Below are 20,394 nucleotides of genomic sequence, written 5' to 3'. Positions count from 1 at the left end.
AGCCAGATCCGGTTTCGCGTGACGAGAAAATCGGTCTCGGAGCGATTTTTGCGCGCCGGCCGCATGGCGTGGTTTTCCGGCCAATTGGTGACCAGTAAAAGAGCCTTGGATTGTGGGATGCACCGTCTGCTACCGCCTTCCGGTTCGAGAAGAGTAGACAACGGTGAATCGCTTCGCCGAAAGCATCAGATAATTCGGGATTCACGTGCGGTCGCCTCTTTGTCTTCGTTCTGATAAATCACGGTCGGTTGTTCAACCGTTGGCTGCTCCAACTCGAGCGTGAAAGGCAAACGGCGTGTATCAATTCCCATGGAACGAAGAAAGAAAAATGAAGTGGGCCGTGGCTGTGAAGAAAGCCACAGCGTCAGGTAGCCTTTGAGTACGGAACGTTGAAGCCAGAGTGTGCGAAAACCATTTTATCACATATACGTGCGTATTCAACACTAAAAAAAAAGCTTATCACTCTAAAGAATTTTACGCCCTTAAGGGTGTATTTCTTTTGTCCCGTGGTCAACACCTTCTTAGGGTGTCTAGGAACACCCTAAACAATAAGGTGTTTAGAAACACCCTGAAACCGTAGGGTGTAAAGAAACGTTACACCCTACTTTATTAGGTGTTTATAAACACCTCTAAACTATGGGTGTTGGATGAAGCTGCACCCATGCAAGTGGGGTGTTCACTGAAAACTCCCTTGAAACGATGGCAGTTACATGGATGAGCATACTTGATCAAATGAAGCGCAATTAACGGGCAACAAAAGCAGAGACACAGGAGGTGACGCTTAGACTTGAGTATTGAGGAGAGCCGTTCACAGCACTTCATTCCATCAAATATGCATCACCAACTGGCCCAAGCCTCAATTGTTCTCAGGGAGAAGCATATATGAACCTTCTCTGAGGCTGACAGGGAAGAAGGAAGATACTGGTGTGACCGACTGCACTTATACCTGTATGCATGCAGCTGATAAAATAAGGTGTCATGGTCTTGAATGAGCTGCATGAGACCGGTGTATATAGGTGTATGTAGACTGGGCCGTAAACGACAAAGACGCGGAAGGCACTTACACACACACACACACACACACACACACACACACACACACACACACACACACACACACACACACACACACACACACACACACTACACCACAGTAGTGCATGCAGTAACCTGTAGCGTAAGGTCCAACCGAACATAACGCCAAAGCAAAAAACAATTAAGCCCCTATTTTAACATCTGCCTTTATTATAGAAAAACGGTAAATCTGCCATGCAGGGCTCTGATGGCATTCTGCAAAATTTCGAAATATGTCACGGGACCAAGTTTCTTTCTCTCTATACTAAAAATTCATCGTTTTCAATACAACAAATCTCCACAACTTTCAAAACATTTGCGCTAGTCGGGCGAACGACTGAGACGATTGGCGTTTGATTGACACCTATACAATAGAAAAAAAAACACGTATAAAGAGTAAACAAGTTTCTGGAGTCACATTTACAACCTATTACATCTCGCAGTATAAATTTCAACATTAAAAAGAAAGTATTCAACAAGGTAGTGCAACTGGGGTTGTATTAATGTATTGTCAGTGTTGGTACTTCTAACTGCAAAACCACTCGTCACTGCTGCTTGCCCAATCATCTTCAGCTGTTGAGATGACTGGTGCCTTCGAGAGAAGTAGGGCCAAGCTGTTCTTTCTGTACAGGAAATTCAATCCCGGAAACCTAAAATAAATACACAAGGAACAATGACCGGAATTTCACAAAGAGTGTAACATACAGTATGCACCCTGCATAACAAACGGCTTTCTTATGTGTAAGTATAAATTGAGTGCATAGCAAGCATATTCAGTGGCATCGGGCTCCACTGCAGTAAGAAATGCTAGAAAAGGTTTGCTGAGCAATAAACGCCACAAAAAGCGCGCTGTGGCAGAATCATTATACCTATCGTGCCGTAGATTTGAACCTTACTTTACCCTTTTAGCTTGCTCGCGCAGGCAAATAAAAAGCACAGTTTCAAGTTGATAATGTTTAATTAGCTGTATGCATCTACCAATCTAAGTGAATGTCAAGTTCTATGCTTAAGTATGCATCAACACAGCGGCATGTGTATTTCTGTAGACCTACCTTATGGTACTCATTCGATTAGTTTATTAAAAGGAATACAATACGACGCGCAACAACATATACATATTTTATCTGCATTGCACAAAAGCACAATGCCACTGAGCATGCATGACGGTATGCGCATTGAGAAATATTCAGTGCTGTAACTCTTAAAATTAAGTACTGCGCAGTTACGTATTAAAATTCGAATGATACTAGTATTTTTGAACTGGCTCACATTGACACGATTATATAATGGAAGGATTGGCTATTGGCTCATTCCAAGTCAGACGTCCCAGCCATTTTGGCGACCATCTCAAATGTATTCGAAAAAAATCGCGCTGTTTTTACTGCATTAAAAAGGTAACTGCTAGAATATTTCGCAGACAAATAATTTTTTGGTCGCGTGGCTCCCTCCTGAACTTTCCGGAATCTCATCTGGATGTTTGTGAAAAAACATTATTTCATAAGTACCTCTTCTTCTTCCGTGCCAAATTTGGTCTACAAGTTAAGTGAAGGGCTTGCGTAAAGTGTTTGAAGCTCAGTAATTACTATTACCATTTTTCGGTCACATACGCCTCAAATGATTTAGCCGAAATATGTTATATCTCCATTTTTCTATATCAATACTGCACTTTGAATTAATATCTGAGGAGTGAATACTTAATCCTCATAAAGTATATTTGGAGGAAAAAATATTTTAGACCTCTCAAGCTGTCAAACTTTAAGAGAAAAAATCGCGAATTTCACAAAATAGTTGTTTTGTCTATAATGAGACGCAACTTGCACCATGTGGTGGTTGAAATAAAATAGACTGTACCTAAATCGAAAGCAAATAAACAGTTCCTTTCATGTGCCAAATTTTGTCACAGCAACTTATGTTTTGAGAAAAAGATCACAGCTTATCCACGGAGTGAAAGATGATGAGTGGGGCGTAGCGTTCATCCATCCGGACGCACAAACGGATGAACAGACAGTCTGACGCAAGTATGGACGGACAGAAAGACGGATGGACTCACGGACAGACCGACACATGGAAGCCCGGACGGATGGATGCACAGACGAACGGACGAAAGCGCAAATGCACGGACGAACAATTCGCCCCACCAATCATCATTTTGTCCGTATATATGCTGTGAAAACCACTAACGCTATCTATTGTGCAACTCATAAAGTGGCTACATAATACTAGTACGATTACAGAGGAGGGAACGACCCACGGCCTGAAGAGCTTTGCCCCTAAATGATTTCGGAAGTTCCAAGTTCCCCATTTGCCATTTGGTCATACGGCAGCCGACGCCTCACAGTTCCCCATTGCCGTTGCTGGGAAAATTCAAAAATTATCTTATTCCTTGAAAGAGAAATTGTTATGATGAAACTTGTCACATACAAAGAACTGTTTATTTGCTTTCAATTTAGGTAAAAGGTGATTTTTATTTGGAACACCACATGGTGCAAATTGCGTCTCAATACGGATAAAAATGACAATTCAGTGAAATGAGTGACCTTTCTCGTAGAGGTTAACAGCTTAATATGTCTAAAAATAATTTTTCATAAAATGATCTTTTCTGTGAAGCAAGAAGCATAAATGATCTTTTCTGTGAAGTATGAATATCTGAGCTGTGAAACAGCTCAGATATTCATACAACGTGCAGTATCGCAATAAAAAAATGCAAACATAACACATTTTGGCTAAATTCTTGCAGACGTGTGTGGCCGAAAATTTGTATTAATATGAATGAGTTTCATACACCTTACATAAGCCTCTTTACTTAACATGTACCAAACTTGGTATAAAAAAAGGAGCGGTACTTGTAAAATATTTTTTTTCACAGAAAACACTCAAACAACATTCTGGAAAGTTTAAAAGGCAACCACGTGACCAAAAACTTTTTTTCTCCGAAATATTCAAGCAGTTCACTGTTTTCAGTGCATTAAATCAGCACGATTTTTTTTTCAAACACATTTGCCATAGCCGTAAATTGGCTGGGAAATTTGGAATAAAGTGACCCTGTTACTTTCACTGATTGACCATTGCATACTGCTAAATTAGGGCCATTAGTTTCAATCACGCTGGCAGGCTAAGAAAGCATAACTCCTTTCCAATGCAGCGTAGGCTGTTCAGTGACTGTGCGTGTTGTGTTCTCCGATAAAAATCCGGGCACAGTTTTACATTTTGGCTGCAACATGCTTAGATACCGTGCAGTATGTATAATAATAAAGTGTTTTGTGCAACAAAAAAACTAATAATACGCTTCAAATAGCGAAAATACATTTAACATCTGAAGTACTTAGCGAAGTTAAACGCCAAGGCGAGGCGATGGCAATAAAACTCTGAATAACAAGAATATTTTGAAAGTTACACATGATGGAAACAATCTGAATAAAATGTGCTCGAACGTTAGCAGTTACGTTCAAACAAGCGTTTGCGCTGTTCAAGTAGGCCATTTGACCACACACACAGACTAAAGCTCTGTTCAAACAAAAGTCAAGCTTCAGTGCTCGATCCGCTAGATAGGCACGGCTGTCGGCAGTGTCACGCTAGGTTGCGGGTGAACGAAAATACCGGTGAAGACAAATTTAACGAAATTGAATGTATTAGCAAGTAGGCAAACTTCGCGAGGTGCACCTAACGCGAAACAATATGCTGTGTTGTCACCCGATGCATAAACCCGAGTTATGACGGTAGTGTTACCACACAAAACGAAAAAGAACCGAAAAGAACTACATGGACACCACGCCCTTGTTTTCCGTTCTCCGTCTTTTTGTGCAGTAAAAAAAAAAGAAAGTAAATGAACTACCGACATGCCCAAGCATATGCGTCTTACATACGGTTGATGCTTACAGCTAACAGGCGCCGTCCCCACACATGTATTATTAGTAAACGAAAATTGATGTGCAGCACGAGCGGGTCCCGTTAAAAACGGCTGCCAACAAAGGGAACCACAAAAATCTGTTCAATTTTTTCGCTGAACCTCAGCGGCGCACGCTCACTCTGCTTTGTACTCCAAACAATCTAAACAAACAAACAAAAAAACTTGCCCACAATCACACTTCGCCATCATCCCCGTGAAACAGTTCGGACAAATATTCTGGCTAAGTAAACAAATGCTGATTTGTCATCAACTAGTTGAAAACAAAATTGTTTGAAGGCGTTATTCTCGTGCTCACGCAGTTAACAAAGCGCTGAACGGAACAACGTGAGAGCGGTACTCACTATTTCACTTCGAGTGCTCCACAATATGAATCCACAGGTCCAGTCTTCAGGATGGTGCACCTTCGCAATAATCAGCACTGACAGAACACACTGGTGGAGCACAGAGCGCAGGCACATTTCAAACTAAACACCGACTAATAAACTCTACCGCTCAAGAAGCCACGCGCACCACACGCACACACACGGGAGGGTTTATCGCGAGTCGCTCACTGGATTTCGTGCCGACCGGTTGTGCGCCCGCGCGTTCCGCGCGCTTGCGACCTTCGGCGTCATCGTAGCTCTGGCCGACTGGGCTGGCCCTACGTCACCTCCTGTCGCCGACGACCTTCGACGGCAGTGAAGCTCTGACTTACTGGACCTGCTCTACGCCATCTACAGACGCCGACAACATCTCTCGCAAGTGTACCCCGTCCTCGGACTCCAGTGACCGTGCTTCCATCTTTCCTGTCTCTCCTATTCCCTCAGTTAGTTGTTGCTTCTTCTTCCTCTTTTCTATACCTTTACTCTTAACTTTTATATCCCTCCTCACTCCCATCCCTTGTGAGCCCTGTGGCGGTGTCGCTCACTGAAGCAGACAATAACGGGGCTCACTTTTCTCTTCCTTTCTCTTTCTTAAGAACCACTACAGGGTTTATCGCCAGCGCACGCAATGACATGTAAGACGATGTCGACCCCTTTCCCGCGCTGTGCGCCCGGCGCGCAGCAATAGCGGGCAGCCACGGAGGAAGGCGGGCAGCCAAGGTTGTCTAGGCGACGAGACTTGATGGCGCCTTGTGGCGCTCTCAGACCGGCTAGATGCGGTTTAACGCTAGCTCCGGCCCTCTGCTGATAATGCGGGTGCTGTTTTTTTTTTTTTTTTTTTTTTGAGGCAGCGATCAGTTGCGTTATACTCGTTCTTTAACAGTGCATCTGAATCGAAGTGAACTTTGTGACGGTGCAGTGCGGCCAACACGAGCTACTAGTCAGAACGCGCATTTGTAATATTCAGGAGCAATGTTTAGCGCACCTTCACTGACCTAATGGAGTGAATTTTGGTGAAAAAGCTAAGCTGATGCTTTTTGCTTAGCTCTATGGGTCTTTAGGGACTGCACATTCAAGGTCACGCAGGCGATATTTTATCAGCACTTTCATTTCGGTAAATACATTGCAACATTGCATGCATCGGTCGTCACACTATTCGATGAGAACATATTGCCACGTGCGTACTGCTAGGAAGACGAAGACGACAGCGCATACGCGCATCTGCACGCTTTTATGCAGCAAGCAATAAGAAGAAAGAAGAGGAACGCTCTGGCACGCAGTAAATAAAAATACTGACCTGCTGCTACTTTCTCAACCTGTTAATTACTACTTCTGTCTTCACGTTGCGGCAATACATTTGTACTTAGCTTGCAGTCCTTGGAACAAGACCACGGCTGAGAATGTTTCGTCAATGCTGTTTTCTCACTACCTACAAAGTCAAGTTTACGTCTGCTGGGGAAGTTACATAAATTAAAAGAAGGGGATCCACAAGAAAAACGAAGAGAGAGAGAGAGAACTAGAGAATGCGTTTCGGCTCCCCTGAGGAGAGCTTCGTTCGCAATTTAGTCCACAAGGCTCCCGTCATTTTGAGCAAGGCTGCGTCAAGGTCACCGAAATGTCCTTATTCTGCATTTTTCTTTATGGTCAGTGTCCTCTTCCTAATTTCCATGATGCACTCTTAAGGACACATCAAGATGAACATTCGCTACAGTAATTAAATAAAACGTGCCTGCTAAAAATGCATGAAGTCAATGTTCGTTTTTAAGGGACCTGATGGCCTGATGACGTGGTGGTTATGGCTAAACAACTGTGCTGTTGTTTTTTTTTTTGCAGGTGGTGGTTGTTTTATCTCCAGCTTTAAAAGCTTCGATCTTATGGTGAACGGGGGGGGGGAGGGGAGGGGGGAGTGTTCTATGCATGGCTACACCAATGTGCGCAACATTAGCTTGCAGGTAAATCTGTGTACTTTGTGAGTGTTGACTAATCACGCAAATGACACAGATGAAAGAAACAGGTACAGGAGAATGGACCCTTACTCTATTGAACAAGCGTCGCTCCTAATGTATCTTCCATCTTATAGTAGTTTGCGTGCTTTATTGATGAAAACTGCGTTTCGGTCACATTACTTTCTGCTTCGATTCATTACTAGACTCGCAAGCAGCTAGTAGTGGGAGCCTTGCTGGTATCAAGATGGTTAACGTATATTAACAGTATAAGCAAAACGGCCTGAAAATGTCGTGCATTTGTAGCCTTGTAGGCACGTGTGCTCAGATTTGGGTGCATGTTAAAGAACCCTAGGAGGTCGAAATTTCCGCTGCCCTCCACTACAGCGTCTCTCATAATCATCTGGTGGTTTTGGGTCGTTAAACCCCACATATCATTCATTTATTTGTAACCTTGCTCATTACACCCCAAATATAAGGGTGTAAATGGGGTGTTTTGAGAGTGTTTTAATTACGAACACCTCAAATTTCAAAAATGGGGCGTAAAGAGTGTTCATATGGGTGCTTTTAATGCGTACACCCGTTTTACACCTTTTAGGGTGTAAATTTTTTTAGAGTACATATGAATGCGAATAAGAGTATCAGTTGTTACTTCGCTCTGTCTGAAAAGCCCGCCCTTTTCAAAACAGATAATGTGCAACAATTACAGGGACCTTTGTGCGTCCTGTAAGTACAACAGAATCGTGCCAGTGCAATCGCCAAGACGTATGATCCTCCTCAGCGGGAGATAAGGGCGCGCGAGAGATCTTCCTCTCTTCTTTGAGTACGCGTGAGAGATGACAATGCTGAAAACACGATAGCCCCCCCCCCCCCCAGAAATGCCCAACAACAGCGGTAAGTGGTAGATATAAATAGCCTGCCGTTTTAAATGTATTTACATACAAATCATGGCTTTCATTCACGACGGGGAGGTCCCACGTTCGCTCCTCCGCACCAGAGCCTTCTTCCGAATTTTTTTTCTTTCTTGCGTTTTTATATATATAGATATACACGAATATACAAAGAGTGACGCCGACGCCGGCAGCGAAATCTAGCCGAGAGTGTTCATATAATTGCTATCGCAATAAAAACCATTAACACCGATTGGGAAATCCAATCGACACCAGTTGGTGTGACCTCTTATCCAATAGGTTTTCATGGGATACTCTGACATGTCCGATTGGAATGCTAGCCCATTAGCCCTTCTCTGATTGGTCCTCCAATACACTAAAGAAAAGTCACTTGGTCCAATTGGTCATACCAATTGGCCCTCACAGGGATGGGCTAAAACCAATTGGAACATTGAACTTCAATGGGAAATACCAATTAGACTTAATAGTTTCAAATGGTCATGACAATTGGTATAACTTTATTATTTCACCCCCCTATTAGAGTTTTCAATAATCCAAATGCTTGTGCATTTCCAAGTCAATCCATAGTGGAAGATTGTTACTCTGATCGAAATGTTTGGATAGCATTATATATGTCGATGTGATATTAGGCCTTCGATTTGACATTTTTATATATAGGGCCAATTGGAAGTTGTTATAGGTCCAATGGGTGCGTTATATATGGCAGTTCCGATTAAGACAAATTATGCATAATCAATCGGCAATAATTATACTCAATATCCAGTCGAGAGTAATGCCCCAGAGCTTAGGTTGATCTAATGAGTAACCGACTTTTATAGTAAAACTTATAAATGAGAATGGGCTAAGGGCACTTCATACCAGATATGGTTCTAAAAGGAATTCCACCATTTGATTCCAATTAGACTTTATTGATTGCCATTTGGTTTCAATTGGAAATCACAGATATGAGTAAAGCTATAAAACAAGAAAATAGTTCATAGAATTATGTTTGCAATCGCAAGATTCCTCCTGAAATAAAACATCTTTATGTTTTAATAAGATATAAAAGGTGCTTCATGCATTTCATCTGTTCGCATTACGCAAGGCTACAAAATTATACTATTGTTCTTGGGGCCCAGTACAACTAACTAGGCTGAAATCACTGGCATTTTGAGTGAGGTTATGCTTAGAGATGAACATAAGATACTTGGAGAAATTCATTTCACGATAGCCTTCACTAATGCTGAGTTCATGCAATCCAACAACATAATTTTTTTAATTTTGTTGCATGTCCAGTTAGATTAACAGATCAGACCCGTAATTCAGAGCTACACGGTATTTCCAATTGGCGAGAACGGTCTGACCAATCAACCTGATTGGTCAAGCTGTTTGGATTAGTTTTTTATGCTACCAATTGTTTTAGTTGGTTAGACCCATCAACAAATACAATTGATAAATCAAACAGGAACTTTATGTTGTTTCCAATGGGTGAACTGGGTTCACCTGCTAGTCTAATTGGTGAACCCACTTGGATATTGATTGTGTTTGATCAGACCCATTAAAACCTAATAAAATAACTTATTGAACCCATTCAAATTTCCTAATAATTTTCCAAAAACACAATTGGAAACATCTAATTGGTTTCAATTGAAAATGTCCGATTCGTCAGAAGAAATTTTTTTGACTTGGTTCACTTAGTATTGTTGTACGAGTGTCATAAGGGCAAATTTTATTGCAATCCAGCTCGATCTGTTTAGTGTGCTGATTCATGGTCACTAATATTTGCGATCTGTGCACGGTGATCTAGCTCCCGGATCTCAATTTGAATGAATGCTGCGCCAAACTCAATCCGGGTTAGTTTGAACCAAGTAGCAGCAATGATTGTATGTCGTGATCAAGAAATGCAGTCCAGGTCGACCCTGATCATTATCAAAAGTGCCTGTGTGACACTGACTTTAGCTATTCTCACCGTGCCTATGATTGAGTTTCCAAATAGTAATGCAAAATATCTAGGGCATGTGCACTCATTGTAATGAAGTGTCAATGTTCTATTTATAAAACTGAGCAGGTCCTTAGATGCCAGCTGGTAAACTAAAATAATTGCAGCTGCTGGTATGCCGAACTGCTAGCGCATGGACCTACAATAACAAGAACACGTCTTCATGGAGAAGAATTATTGTTTTGAGTAGCAAGGTTGCTTTCATTCATGTTAAGGACATATGTTTGTCAGTGGTGGCAGTGTACCTGAAACTTTGTTTGAAAAGTTCGTGGTCGGTAAGGTGTGCCTATAAAAACGAGCTTTCCTTTGACCATGAGACTGTTTACAGACTTTTGCCCATTGCAATAAGTGTTCACTTTTAATGTACCATCATTAGATCAGATTATGCATTTACCTTCAATATGGGTGACACACCTCCACAGACATGAGACACTTCATAAGGTTCAGTTCAGCCCGGTAACTTTCACCATTTCACGGGTGTACCACTGCAACTGCCACTGTATTTTACTCACCTACAACTGACATCTGCAAGTCTAGAGAAGATGCACAGAGCCCATAACACTCGTAGCTGCAAATGCTTGTTCCCTTGTTATCCCAAAATAGTTTTTCCCGAGTTTATTTTTGTGTGTATTGGACAACGGGTATGGGAATGTCGCTTGTCTTGTTCTGTTTGTTTCTTGATTGAGAACCTCTAATATTTGACTACTGTGTTTCTTCAATCCTTGACCTTCACTTTTGCGACGTTCCGTCACAAGAGTGTGCTTGACTATCTTGCTGATTCTGCATGTGCTCCCGCAATGGTTCATAAATTGACACACAAGAGTATTTTACGATTCGCTTTAAGATTATCTTCTTTTAACAGTCATGGAAAAAGTAGTACTTCTCAAAAAGCAGCTACCCACCTACCAGCAAAGCCACATCTATCTGCACCCTATTAACAAAGAATGACATTACGGTTCATAAGGCAAGCACAAATAAGTGTTATTGGAGTGTGAGATCTTTTTCTCCCCATGTCTCCTTTCTTGTTAGTTTCTCTTGTCAAAGATGTCTGCATCTAAGCTATTCCTAGGTTATCTGTGCTTACTGGCTTATTTATGGAAGTTCATTTTGTGCCACTGAGAGCTGTTTTCACTGAATTTGATTTATTTTAAAACAGTTGCTCATATTTTTTGTGATGGCCAGCTCAAATAACAAGTGGAGAACCATGCAGAATACGGTAAGTGGTTCTTTTTCATTTGACCCTGGCATGAGCTTCTACAGCTTTTATGAACGTGAAGTGGCCATTTCAACAATGATTTTCGCACACAAGAATCGCCATTTGCTTTTCAATACCAGCATGTGAAGGTAGGATGTAGTATATGATGCCAATACAGAGTTGTATGTATTCACAAAACTGATACGGTCTCTCATTAAATAATGTTTAACCCTTTGAGGTGTAAAGCATGAGTATGCAGAAAGCGTTTCATTTTCATTGTCTCTGTGTATCTTGGCTGTTCTCTCTGCACTGTACCATCTCAAAAAACAATTTTGACAGCTGTTCAGCTGTATCTCTGAGAACATGCCTCGTAAGCAATTTTTCATCAACAAAAAGGAGTATATAATTAGAGAGTTTGTGCAGAAGTACAAAAATATGAAGAATGGTTGAGTTTCGTCTTTAAAAGATGAACACAATAGCATAATCACGTCTTGCATGCATTTTCCTCTCATTTGCTCACCAGCATTAGTTCTCTGTGCATACCTTAGCTATGCTGTAAGAAAACGAATGACTGTGCCAGTGATGAAAGTGACATTATTTATTTCTGGAGCAGGAGAAATGCTGCTTTGGAGCAGCCATGAGTGTTTTTGGAGCAGAAAAAAAATGAAGCCTGAAGCAGTTATTGGTGTTTTCGGAAGAGAAAGCAAAATATTACAAACGACTCCTGGAGGTTATATGCATAATTTGAGCCTGTTATATATAATATTCATTATTAAACAAATTGCACATATTATTCACTGCAAGTTGCAAAAACCATAATTAGGCAGATAGATGGTCTTTGAACACTAAGTGTTGTTTTCATATTTTTCAAAAGAAACCAGAATTGAAATTTTAGAAAATCAAATAAGCTGAATAAATTAAGATTTAAAATGCTTGTCCTTGTGACACAAATGAGGTCAAAGTTGATGAACGTGCTAAATGTAATCAGTCACATGTCTAAGTTGTCACAGCATCAGCTAGTACGACTAAGAAGTCTCACACTTATTTCACCAAAAGAGTCTGCTTAAGGTACAAATATACTACTACATCAGATATATATAGAAAATGCAAATATGTGCAGCATTGCCAATATTCTAGTATACAGCTTGTTTTTGTTTTCATTTAGGCTTTGTAGACTGTCATACGCTTTAACTTTATGTTTTTAGTTTACCCAACGTCATGTCAGGGCAGGTTTAGAGCAGTCACTGACAAATACTGCACTTTGCAGCAGCATTTCTCTTTTGAAGCAGTTCAAGGCAATCGAAGCAGTGCTTCCATCACAGCCAGTGTGCACGTAACATTGGTTGTTTTAAAGTATCCTTAAATGCCTACTACAAGCACAGTTCTTAAGTGCCAACTACACCATATTAGTCGTTTTGCGAATCAACGAAGCCCCCCTCCCCGTGTCGGTCGGACAACGCTCGAATCTATGCAACTGCTCACTTTGCTTTTGAAGATGGTTAAATATGCCTGAGCACTTTGTAATGGGTGAGCCTTCAAAACACCCACTCGTTGCACAGTTCATATGTTTTAACGCTTCGTGTGACTCTACGCTTCCGCGACACAATATATGATGCTTTAAGAAGACTCCTTCCACTACATGACATTAATATAGTGTCTTTTTTCTAAGGAAGCTTTAAGAAATGTCGTGGCGCTGTTGTACAACACCGACTTCGCCACACGGAGGGCCTGGGTTTTATCCTCAATCGGACCAGAAAATTTTGATTATTTACTTTATTTGCATCATGATTTTTCGGTCATAGACAAGATGATGATTTTTTGCTCACAAACAATGAAACTGACACTGGAATTTCTGCAAAACAAGCTCTTTTACATTATACAGTTTAAAAAAAATTAATCAAAAATATCAAACTGGACAGAGTGTTGCAGACAAAGTACTGCAGAGAAGCCCCTTTTGGTGCAAGGAATGAGGTAAGGAGACACAAAGGTTGCCCTGGTGCTACTTTAACTCAACGGAGCACCGAGTAAGGCCTCAGTAAGCAACCTTAATAAGGCACATTACTGAGTACATGATAAGGGGTACTCAAGAAGTTATGACTTACTCACTATTGCGAAAATTGTGTCAGAGTACAGGCCTCCTTTCAACATTGAAGGCTTGTCAATGTGAAACAATGAATCAATTTAAATAAAATAGCTATCTAGGACCTTACTCGATTTGATTTCAGGGCAATATGTTGTTGGGAGATAAGAACGGTACGCATTGCATTTTAACTTTGACACCGCTTACAGCAATCTGAGATCGTTTGCTGCAGTCACTCTCGAAATGTCTTTCCCACACGAGAGCCTTCTTAATTCGGCTTTCCCATTCTGCAAGCCATGCCGGCCGAAAAATATCATTTCTTCAGTGATCCCAAAACCCCGTGCCAGAAGCCTATAAATGGTTTGTAGTGGTATAACAGGTGACGTGCTGCATGTAAACTCATGTCCTAAAGCTTTAGCCATCACTAATATGCAGCCCAGAGGCTATCACAAGCTCTTTTTAAGGGACGATTAACTTCAATAGCTCAGAAGCAAGGCCATACTCGCCAATTATTTTGGTATAAATTTTGCAAGAATTGAAGAACATTCAAAAGCTTTGTCTTGACTTAAGACCAAAGTGTCAGCTAGTAAATGCTTCGAACTAGCGTGAGATTCATAAGTAAACACGTACACCATCAACACCACACCAATGGGTTGTCTATATCCACACTTTCTGAAAAATGAGTGTCACTAGGAAATGGAAATAATCAATGAGGTGTACTTATTGTTTGACATATGTTGCACAGTCAGGGTACGGTATTTCATATTTTACTAATGTACTATAAAATAATTATTGCCATACAATGTCATGAATAATTTGTCATAGCTAGCACACTTTGCATTATGTTCAGCTTCGCTTCCGGCACATGCAAGTCGGCATTGCATTAATAGACATAACAGTAACGACCTCTACTACTTGTAAAACAACATGATAGGAAAGAAGTGCCTTTAAAGCCTTCATTACTACATACAATGCACAGAGCGCAGTCACTGCCTGTCAACAGTACATTTACAAGAATGAAAAACAAGCTGTTTATTTTAGAACAAGGAATTCTTTTACAATAAGCATATATTATTAAGTTGTTTGAAGTTCTTAATGAAGTTCAAGGGTAAGCAAGACTTCAGAGAAGAAAACACCGCGTCATCAACATGCTGCATGGGCACATGTGCTGTTCATTGTGCAGGATTTACTGCAGAATGTAACAGGTTCACTCTTGCTGGTCTCTTGTTGGTGAGCTGTGGCTTGTCACCTTTCCATGCAGTGTGGCAACTGAAATTTGTCAATAAAGGACAATTAGTGAAGTCACTCCCACAGTTTACAAACTGTACATGGCACTGAATTGTGTTATGATGTAAGCTGTGTAATGTCATTCACTGTTTACGCATGCTTGCAGTGAAGAATGCACAGAATAATTAACAAGGATCTAAAAGGCATTTTAAGTAAAAAATCTGCAATACGTTTTACCAACATAGTGAAGTTTATGCAATGAATTGTGTCAAAACACAAGCTCGGAAGGTCACTACAGTTGGTGGAAACTTTTTGATGTCATGGTTGTGCACTAAAAGACCTGTCCCGGGCATACATAACAAGTTTGGCAAGAATAATGCTATGAGCATTTTTCTCTGATGGCAAGGCAACCCAAACTGTCATCAAAATGTCGTCTTGCAAGGGACATACATGGTATTTCACACCCAGTAACACAAGTTTGCAGGAAATGAACTGAAAGCCCATATGAAATGAGGATATTTTCCTTTTATTCTATACAAAAAAATATTATGACTGCCAAGCCTCTGTTACTTCTTTGTTGAAGTGTGAAAGATCTACTGCAGACAGAATTACAGTGAAATGAACAGTTGTCAAAAGCTCCTTAATTTTTTAATAATTACCTTCAGGGCACTTAATTATGGAAATGTTGAAGAACATGATACCTTATGCATACCCATTCTTTAGATACCTTAAAAACATGTAATTACAGATATTAAACATCAAAATTAGGAGCCCCAATCCAAGCAATAATGAAACAGAGCTCCGGGCAAGCAGAAAAGGCACCGAATTTCTTCTGTCGGAATGGAAGCTCACATGATGAAGTTAGAAAAAATGGCGTGCCGAAAGAGAATCTGGTCAGGAAAACTAAGTCGTCCTAAATACCAAATTGGATTACTTTTTTCTTCCATTTAGCGCAAAGTGCTCGTCTGTTTTTTTGTTTAAACTCTAAGGAATAGCAAAGAAGTCTTTCAATTGTCTGTGAAAAGTAGCAATGTAATGGTTGCTACCTAATCTTACTTATTTATTTAGCTACGAATACAGCTGCCTCGAAAGACAATCATAGCAGGAACGGGTACATGAGTTAGTAAATTGAACAACAATCAAACAAAGAATAATAAAAGCATTTTAATATGTAGTTTGGCATTCTTTCACAAACTGTTTATGCGGTTTTTCTCGCAAGAAACCATCTAGGCTGTTTTAAATGGTGACAACGCTTGGAAAAAATGAACATGCAAAATAATATACAAGTGGCTGAAAAGGAACAACATTAAATGGGTGTGATCGACGGGTTGCGTGCCAAATAAAGTGACTGAAAAAAATAGGAGTTTGAATGAAACTGTGGCCAAGCACAATCTTATGCAGCACTGTGATAAACTCAAACGCGCATCAACGAGCCAGTGGATCTAACGATAAAGCACATGCGTGAGATTCGGGAGAAAAATTGAGAACATATCAGCGAAAAATGAAGCTTATTGCCTTTTTTTATGGCCCCAAGTTTACTTATGTCAAATGCAGTGTATGGTGACCATACCACAGAGGCATGCTCTAGTAATGACCTAATTAGAAATAAATAAACGATGAATTTACAGTCCCTGGTTGAGTGCTTGAAAGCTTGTTTTGAGTATTCTAACTTCCTGGGGACTCCGGAGAGTATACGCGGAATGGGAGGCTGCGTTCGTACGGCTCCTGTGGACGCGCAACTAAATCTGTGTTTCTAGAGTTTTTTCTTCAAGTGTTCATGAATTGTTGCTCGCATCGGTTCCGAGAAGTCATCAAGATCTTACCGATACCATATTTGACCACAGTGAGTGAGTTTTTGTCAAGTTAGGAACAATTTCTTTTCCTGTGAAGCGGTGCCCTCTTTAACCCTAACGAGTGGCTCGGGAGACCGCGCTTTTGCTGGGCTTGTTCTCGCCTGCGGCCGGCCCTTCGGAGGCCCGGTCCGCGAAATTATTTGCTCACGGTGGAGTATGAAGTGCACGGAGAGGATATTTCAGAAGAAGAGTTCACTCAAGATAAAGGTTGGCAGTCCGCTGGGGCCAGAAGAGCTGGCGCCAAAACACGCACTGCTGACTCTAACGCGCCATCGTCGCAGCCGGGCGCACGCCGCGGCAAGTCGAGAGGCGCTGCGCTGAAGTCCAAAGTAATACGCGCGGGAAAGATGCCCTCCCTTCCTCAAGATGACATCAAGATTGTGATCCGGCCGAGAAGTGGACTCAATATCTCGAAAATTGGCGCAGCTACGGTGGCTGATGCAATACTAGTTGCCGCTGGCATAAGCCAGGAAGATTTGTGCCAGGATACTCTATGCCCGAATCTGCAGCAAAATATTATGGTTGCCAGTACTCCCAAGCGCGAAAACGCAGACCGATACGTTCGGATGAAGCAAATACTCATTTCAGGCAAGGTGCACGAGCTAAGTGCCTATGAGACTGCCCCACACTCCACTTGCAAAGGGGTGATTCGCAACGTCCCACTTCAAGACGGCCCTGACGTCATCGATGCGAAGATTGTAAACACAAATAATCCACTCGCCTTAGCAGCCAAGAGAATAGCCCAAACTGGCACGGTCATCATCGCTTTCGACGGGTATCGTGTACCGAACTTTGTCAGGTATGGACCAGTGCTGATGCAGTGCTCACTCTACCGCAAGCAAATCGACGTGTGTTATGCGTGCGGCCGTCTTGGTCATCGCGCTGACGTGTGCCCCACTCCCGGTGACACGATTTGCCGAGGCTGTGGTGCCGCAAGCCCTGACAAGCAACATGTGTGTACTCCCAAGTGCAAACTCTGTGGTGGCCAGCATCTTACGGCTAGCCAAGACTGTGCTCAAAGATTCAAGATCCCGTACATTGTGCGCCGTCGTCGCAGTGAGCGTGCCAGAATGGCTGGTGCTGCGTCACCGTCCCCGCAACGTCACCCCGACACTGCGGACGAGTTCCAGTCTTCGTCACCCACCACGGATACTCAGCGCAGAGGACGCCCCCGTTCCAGGGGACGCTCGGGAGGCCGCTCCGGATCCAGGCGCCGTGGTGCATCCAAGGGATGTTCCGGCTCGCGCTCCAGGTCGACAGAACGTGCCCGGGGAAGTTCCACTTCTCAGCCTCGCTCCAACTCAAAGCCGGGGCACGTTTCGTCGGGGCCGACCAGGTCCCGCTCCCGCACGCCCACCACCTCTAACAGCAAGAAGCCGACGCTCTCCTGGGCCGACAAAGCCCGAGGAAGACGTGAGTCTCTTAGAGGCGACGATATCGAATCGCGGTTCTCCCCACGCGAGTGAGCTCGACGAGATGCGACGAGCTAACGAGAAGCTGAGGAAAGAAAACGCGCAGCTTAAGCAAGAAATGAGCAGGCTAGCAGCGGAGATGGCGGAGATTAGAAAGCTCGCGTCCTCGCCCCCTTCGGCGCAGCCCGCCCCAACCCCGGTCGCCATGGATACGTCTGAGGCACTTCATAGGCCTAGCGGAACTAAGCGCCGAGTGGTTGAGAACACACAAGAAGAAGAGGCGGTAAACTTACTGTCGGAACTCAAGGTTTCCTTTGTGAACATGCAGGCTACCTTAGCGAAAATTCAAGAAGCCGTGGCGCATCCAAAGATGGGATTAGGAGCACTGAGTGAACGCATAAGCAAGTTAGAAGAGGTCGATGCGAGGAGAGACCCCGGTCCGACTCCTTTGCAGGTCCCAGCACAACGCAATGTACTAGCGCCACCGACTGAGGGCGCGATCCTCCGGGCTGCTATAGCTGCTCAACCATCCCCTCAGCCTAAACATGGATAGTGTGGACGAAAACTTCAGAATCTGGCAATGGAACTGTGGCGGGTTTACTCACAAAAAGCCCATTCTACAGCAATATTTAAGAACTCTCGATGTTAAGCCCCAAATCATCGCTGTTCAGGAAGTTGCGTCTGGAACCTCCATCAAAATCCCGGGTTACCTAGTAGCGTCATCCCATTCAGGAGGTAGGGGAGTTGCCACACTTATCAGCAAAAGGTACAATTACCTATCGCGTGACCTCGGTGCAGTTGCCGATGGCATTGAGTACGTAATGACTGAAATTATAATGAACTCACCCAAGAAGGGTGTTCGAAGAAATAGCCTTTTTATTCTCAACGTATACTGCAGTCCCAGTTATCGCAGGGCGAGAGCAAACTCTCTCCTCAAAAGGGCTGTGAGCATGGCCAGTAGTTACCCCCTTGTAGTTGTAGGGGATTTCAACGCCCCACACAGCGTGTGGGGATACATGTATGATACCCCAAAAGGACGTGAGCTATGGCAGACTGCGACAGAATCCGGCTTAACGCTTATAACTGACAAGGATTTCCCCACTAGGAGAGGTAACTCCATATGTAGGGATACCACCCCGGATCTGACTTTTGTGAAGAATATAGATGGGGTCAAATGGGTCAACACGGCTCTAGACCTCGGAAGTGACCACTACATCATCGAGGTATCCTTCGCGATTGCCCGCTTTAGGACAAAAAAATTCAAGGTGGTCGACTGGAACGCTTTTCGCGAAGTCAGAGCTGAGAGAGCACCGACGGCTGGGACAGACTTTGAAGGATGGTACAAAGGAATCAGAGATGACGTCACGGCAGCGACCAAGGAGGTCGTCACTGACCTCGATGTTGAAAACATGGACAGCAGGTTGGCACACCTACTAGAAGCCAAGCAAGCCCTACTCACGAGGTGGAAGGGACAGAAGCATAACAGGAGGCTCCGCAAGAAGGTTTCCGAGGTTAACAGGGCGATCGAGGAGCACTGCAAAACCTTGTGTAAACAACAATGACATGAGCTCTGCGAGAGCATCGAGGGTCAGCTCAGATCTGGGAAGAGCTGGGGTCTTCTCAAACACCTTCTCGATCAGGGCAGCACCAGGTCCAGTCAGAGGCGATCCCTCGCGCGAGCCATCCATCTTGCTACTGACTCTACCCCGGACGAATTGGTTGTCAACAAGCTTATAGACAGGTATCTGCGAGTAGCGGATAGCTCTGCACCCACACAGTTCCCGGACTACGCGGGGTGCGACGTGCCGGAGTTGGACCAGGACTATACTGTGGCCGAGATACGGCAGGCTCTCTTTTCCCTAAATGCCAAATCCGCCCCTGGCCCTGATGGCATAACCAATAAGATGCTCAAGAACCTTGATGATGACTCCATCGAATTCCTTACGGAAAAGATTAATGAGGTGTGGCGCAGTGGTGAGGTTCCCGCACAATGGAAGACGGCCTACACAGTTCTAATCCCGAAACCTGGTAAAGCACCAGAAATAGATAATCTAAGACCGATTTCCTTAACTTCCTGCGTCGGTAAGGTCGCAGAGCACGCCCTTCTGAACCGACTCAAGGTGCACCATGAGACCAATGACATGTACACCCACAATATGATTGGTTTCAGAGCTGGTCTCTCGACACAGGATGCCATGAAGCTGATAAAGCATCAGATCATCGACCGGAGCACAGGAGATACCAGAGCCATTCTTGGATTAGACCTGGAGAAGGCTTTCGACAACGTTTCTCACGAATTCATTCTCCAGTCTATTGCCAGCCTAGGGCTAGGGAAGAGGGTCTACGACTTCGTGAGATCCTTTCTTTACGAGAGAACTACCAAGCTCAAGATCGAAGGGTACTTCTCAAGAGAGATCAACCTCGGTTCACGCGGCACGCCTCGGGGCTCAGT

The 20,394-nt window shown here is 43.2% G+C and overlaps 1 long non-coding RNA gene across 1 annotated transcript; it reads right to left on the bottom strand.

Moving 5' to 3' along the window:
• Positions 1 to 1,555: 1,555 nt before the first annotated feature.
• Positions 1,556 to 5,940, bottom strand: LOC142776839 (uncharacterized). Its single transcript, XR_012887832.1, has 2 exons — positions 5,323 to 5,940; positions 1,556 to 1,724 (listed from the first exon to the last, which is right to left on the bottom strand). It is a non-coding gene; the product is annotated as an uncharacterized LOC142776839 (long non-coding RNA).
• Positions 5,941 to 20,394: the final 14,454 nt, after the last annotated feature.

The sequence above is a fragment of the Rhipicephalus microplus genome, chromosome X, assembly GCF_043290135.1.
Source record: "Rhipicephalus microplus isolate Deutch F79 chromosome X, USDA_Rmic, whole genome shotgun sequence".
NCBI classification, from domain to species: domain Eukaryota; kingdom Metazoa; phylum Arthropoda; class Arachnida; order Ixodida; family Ixodidae; genus Rhipicephalus; species Rhipicephalus microplus.
The sequence above is the reverse complement of the archived record's forward strand: the minus strand, read 5'-3'. Positions and strand labels throughout refer to the sequence as shown.